We start from the raw sequence: 5,856 nt of genomic DNA, 5'->3' as shown, positions 1-5,856 counted from the left end.
TCACTGAGAAACCACCCGAAGCTGCAGAACTAGGAAGCGCTTAAAGAAGCCTCTGCTCGACCCCTTCTTGCCTCTCCAGACGACGGGCCTCCTCCGCATCGCGATGCCCGGGTGGGTGTGTTTCCACCTGGGAATTTCCTTCCTATCCCTAACCCAGATGTCCCGAGTCTGGCAAAGACGACATCTCTCTCGTGGGAGCAGCAAGTTGCCAAGCCCCATGCGCATATCCCGAATTGCTGCAGCAGAGACTTCCCCCACGCAATCCAAGGCATGTCCGCTCCGAAGTAAATCCCATTGAGTTCAATGGGGCTTGCTCCCAGGTTGAGCCGGAGGCTGCAGTCCGATCACCGTATAGTTAAAGCCTCGTTACCACAACCTCACCTGTAAAATGAGGATAATAGTGGCCTAGCGCACATAGAAGGGTTAATAGCAAGTCTTGGCAAAGTAACACCTTGGGCCATGCTGGATTAAATGCACATGTCTTTGAGTAATGGTTTTGTCTTTTCTGATATTTTTGGTTTTTTTGCATGCCAGTGTTAGTTGTTATTTTATCTCTGGCATAACACAATCATCTCTTTCTAGCACACATCACTTTTGTCATTTTTAAAAAGCACAGGTGTTCATTTGGGGAGTGTCATTTGGGACCCACCCCACGTTCCTGAGCCCCTGGGCCACCAACTACCAGCTGCTGTGCCATCCAAGCTGCCCTTGCCCATCTTTTAAACCAGAAACACTACAGGCACTTCTATAGCCCTTGAAGGCAGAATGGAGACAAAGAGGGCAGCTTGTGCTGTTAAACATAAAAACGGGGTTCTATTTCCAGCTGAGAAACTGCAGGGCAAGAATATGTCACATGCTATGAAATGCAAGCACTTCAAAACCAAAAGTCAGGAAATGGGTCAAGATGGGCACCTGCCATTTAATCAAATGGAAACAATGACATGTGGTGGCTGGTCCCCATATTAAAATTCCAGCTGCTGGAAGGAAACAATACTGGGAATTTCCAGCAGATATGTTGCATCCATTTATAAGTGAAACTCTCTATGTGTTCAAGAGATTCACTGTGCAGAAGATTCCCACAGGGTGTAGGGTGGTTATTTAGGGCCTGTATTTATTATGCATAAATAAGAGATTTCATATCTGTTTAAAACAAAATGGAACAAAAGTTGTCTTGAACAATTGTACAGATTTAGAAAACAGCAGTCATATTAATACGTTTACAAAGAGTAACTAAACATCAGCTAATTTGATGTGCAGGTCAATATATCACTAACCTCCTCCACCTGTTGCACCTGTCTATTCTACACCCAATCATTTCCTATAGAGTAAATATTGAAAGAATGAGATGGAGGTGTATTATGAATCTTTTGTAGCAATGTCAATTTCAACTACATTTGCCAAAATCAAAAAGATAAGTAAGCTTCTAGTGGTCCACTTCTCACCAGCTGAGATCATCTTATGCCTCTATATTTATCTTGTACTTCTACGTACTTTCAGGATGTGGGTGGCGCTGTGGTATAAACCACTGAGCCTCTTGGGTTTGCTGATCAGAAGGTCAGTGGTTCGAATCCATGCAATGGGGTGAGCTCCCGTTCCTCTGTCCCAGTTCCTGCCAACCTAGCAGCTCAAAAGCACGCCAGTGCATGTAGATAAATAGGTACCACTGTGGCAGGAAGGTAAACGGTGTTTCCATGCTCTCTGGTTTCCATCACAGTGTTCTGTTGCACCAGAAGCAGTTTAGTCATGCTGGCCACATGACCCGGAAAGCTGTCTGTGGACAAACGCCGGCTCCCTTGGCCTGAAAGCGAGATGAGTGCGGCAACCCTATAGTCGCCTTTGACTGGACTTAACCATCCAGGGGTCCTTTACCTTTACCCTGCACATACTTTCTTTGTAGCCTAATAGGCAATTGTCAGTTCCTTACAGCATCCTTTTCTATACAGCAGAAGCAAATAAGGCCCGCTAATGAAGAGCAGTGATGGCAAGATGAGATGAAATCTGGCTTCTCCGTTTCAATGCTGACGACACCACAACACTTATGCACTATAATAGGGCTGTCACAATTTTTCTTTTCATTTTTGACATTGGCAAAACTCCTACACAAAATTCGGTTTGAGTCTTGGAGATTCTGGTGTGGTGCATGAGTGTGCTTTTGCAATGAATGTGCTGCTTACAAGAGTGAATGGAATGCATGCACGATGGTGGGTGGGTGGGGGTTGTTCTGCATTTCGTGTTTCCATACATGTGAAAATTTTACAGAATGTAGGGAGGCAATGAGGAATCTCATGGAAGAACCACTGTTTCAAGGCCCAACAAAATCTGAGCTTAGGCTGCTAGAGAAAATAAAATGCATGCAGAATGAAGGGGAAACTACATTGGTAATTATTACTGCTGTTATGACACTAACATGTTTGCATGTTAAATGAATGTGATGTTTAAAACTTCACCATAATACGCTTTTGGATTTTCCCAGAATGTGGAAGCGTGGATATAAGGGTTTATGGTAGAGTTGTAATCTTTTTTCTTGATTTTACTGTTTTATCTTTTGCAACCCACTTTGAGGCTAAATACAATCAAGCAGTGTAATATTTAAATGATAATAAATAAACATGAAATTCCAATTTGGCTCAAAATCTATTTGCTGTGATAACAAAAAGAAACTTAGTGCAATCCAATGTGTTTACTCAGAAGTAAGTCCCACTATATTTTGGAAAGACAAAATAATAATACATATTTACAAAGGGAAAGAAGGAAAAAAGTAGCCCAACTGAATTCAATGGGGCTTATTCCGAGGTATAGGATTGCAGTCCTGTAGGTAATGTTATTTGACTGATTGAATTCTGCTTTAATAAAATGGAGTTGAACTCAGGGGGAAAGATCCCTTTGAACCAATTTGCTGCAAAAGCTAGTTGTCTGACTGGTTTGTGGCTGTGATGAACCCACCTCCCAGTAATCTTTGAAGTGCTTTCACAATAATTTTTAACAAACGACCATGCTTTTAAAAACAAAGTTTTGCAAAAATAGATAAATGAATATAGCACTTAAAAAAAAGTTGCCAGTCCACCTGAACATGGGTAGAGAGGCAAAATGACCACTGAAACAGCATTTAAGTTGCTGGTTTCTAGTACACCATTGTCACCTACAGTATAAAGTCAGGGAAGAGAAAAATGGTGTGACTTAAATGGTACGCCCTTAGACTGCAGTCCTCCTCTACTTACCTGGGAGTAAGATCCATCCAGGGGCAGAGGAAGGGGTGTGTGGTGGATGTAGGCCACCCCGTGTGTCACCACTGAGGGAGGTGACAAAATGCCGGATTGCACTCACCACAGGCCCTGCAGCACACCTGAGCCACGCATCTCTCCTGGCCCCATCAATTTCAATGGAACTTACTTTTGAGGAAAATTGGTTAAAATTGCATTGTTAATGTCTTCTGTATCAACCCCTATGAAATTGTAGCTCTGCAGCCTGAACATAGAGCAAGGAAAGATGGTGTGTGTGTGTGTGTGTGTGTGTGTGAAGTCACAGCAGGGATATCTGCAGCTTTTAAAATCAAAGCAGAGTTTTCATATCATGTCGTAAAAATGGTGATCTAAATAACTCTCATTTCAATCAAAAAAATCTTTACAGGTCTTTTATTTTTTATTGTTATTTTATTGAAAAGTTTTCTTTTATGAAGGAATAATGTGATAAAAGAAAAATTTAAAGAAAAAGGAAATGTGAAAAAGAGAAGAAAAGAAAAAAAAGTAAAACCACGTGAAAAGTACAGTGTAATACAGTAAATAAAATCAATTTCCTTTCTATGGATTATTGTATAGATATGTGATACTATTATCCTCATATAGATATGGTTGCTAATAACCTGCTACATTTTGTATAAACTCGTTCCAGAGATGAGTACGTTTGTCCGAAGTCTGCATCTATAGGCAATCCGTTTGTATGTTGCAAGTGTTATCATGTTGTCAATCTAAATAACTCTCTTTTGAAAGCTTTGCATGCTTTTTATTTACTTTCATTTTTAAACAGTAATTTACGTTTAATATTTTTTTAACCATCCAGCACATTTAAAGATTTGGACCCCCCCCGCCCCGCCCGCAAATCATAACCACAACAATTGAAGAGGCACTGAAAGGTGTGGGCCCTGAAAGATAGCATATGGGGCAGGTGTTGGAATTTACATAGAATTCTTATGCTTCTTCCCACCCTCCCACTTTGAGCGCCTGGATTCAATCATTCAAATTACTCAGCTGCCTGAACATTCCAAATTGATCTACAAAAGCTCAATGCAGCCCTCTCCTTTCTGCACTCTTAAAGGGCCAGTACTGCTGAACTCAGAAGCTTTAAGTAATATTCCAATATTCTCAGAAAGGGCCACATCTTAGTGCTAGAGCACCTGCTTTTCATGCAGAAGATCTCAGATGCAGAAGATCCCTGGCATCTCTAGGTAGTGCCAGGAGAGAACCCTGTGTGAAATCTGCTGCCAGTCTGTGCCAACAGTACTGAGCTCTATTGAACAATGGTCTGCCCTCGGTATAAGGCAGCTTCCTATGTTCCTAGATCCATAAACTGGTTGCTGTTCATAGGGGTTTTCATCTTCTTGGTTACAGTGGTACCTCGGGTTACAAACGCCTCAGGTTACAAACGCTTCAGGTTACAAACTCCGCTAACCTGAAAGAGTTACCTCGAGTTGAGAACTTTGCCCCAGGATGAGAACGGAAATCGTGTGCCGGGGGCGCAGCAGTAGCAAGAGGCCCCATTAACTAGAGGTACCACTGTATTCTCATAATTGCCTTTCCTTTTAATTTATAAGGCTTTGGAAAATTACCAGGCTTTCCACCATGCATTTTAAAGGACAATTGCCTGCCCCTAGGCTCACAGCTGAAAAAGGAAAGTGAAGTGAAACATGAAAGGGGGTAAAAAGGCAGGACGGTGGGGTTTGAAATGCTTTATCAATGCTGTGTATGCCACCCCTGGTCTTCTTTGGGAGGAAGGGTGAGGAGATGAAGATGATGATGATGATGATGCTGATGATAAGAAAATAATTTGGCACACAATCTGAAAGAGCAGAAACTTCCCCCCATCAGCATTCAAACTTTGACAATGTCTTGTACAGTGGTACCTCGGGTTACAGACGCTTCAGGTTACAGACGCTTCAGGTTACAGACTTCGCTAACCCAGAAATTGTACCTCAGGTTAAGAACTTTGCTTCAGGATGAGAACAGAAATCGCATGGCGGCAGCAGGAGGCCCCATTAGCTAAAGTGGTACCTCAGGTTAAGAACCGTTTCAGGTTAAGAACGGACCTCCAGAACGAATTAAGTTCTTAACCCGAGGTACCACTGTACTATATTAATTTTACGATAATTTTATAGATCTTACGATTAGTTAGTGTTTTTTAAAAAACAGAAACATTAAGCTGCCCTGATTATCTCAGCCAGTAGAACATTACATTCTTAATCTCAGGGTCATGGGTTTGAACCCCACACTGGGCAAAAAAAATCCTGTATTGCAGGGGGTTGGACAAGATGACCCTGGTGGTCCCTTCCAGCTCCACAATTCTATGATGCTGTGTTCTTGAAGGGTGGGGTATAAATCTTAATAAAGAAATAGTGGCACACAGAGCTCAGCACCATGATCAACACAATCATAGTATTGAGGTCAAGAGGGCATGTACTGTAAAGGTCAAAAAGAGTCTCAGCTCTGCCTTGGCAACGGTTGTGCGATTTCTGAGTCTCCCACGCCCTGCAGCCCACTCCTTCCAGTCACACACACACACTGCACAACATTCATCCGGTTGTCAAAACCACTGCCAGTGACCAGGCACCCACTGCCTACACCCCTGTGCTTGGTTGTTAGGTGT

The sequence above is a fragment of the Podarcis tiliguerta genome (genome assembly GCF_965153285.1).
Source record: "Podarcis tiliguerta genome assembly, chromosome: 6".
In the NCBI taxonomy this organism is placed as follows: domain Eukaryota; kingdom Metazoa; phylum Chordata; class Lepidosauria; order Squamata; family Lacertidae; genus Podarcis; species Podarcis tiliguerta.
Note: the sequence above shows the minus strand (reverse complement) of the source record.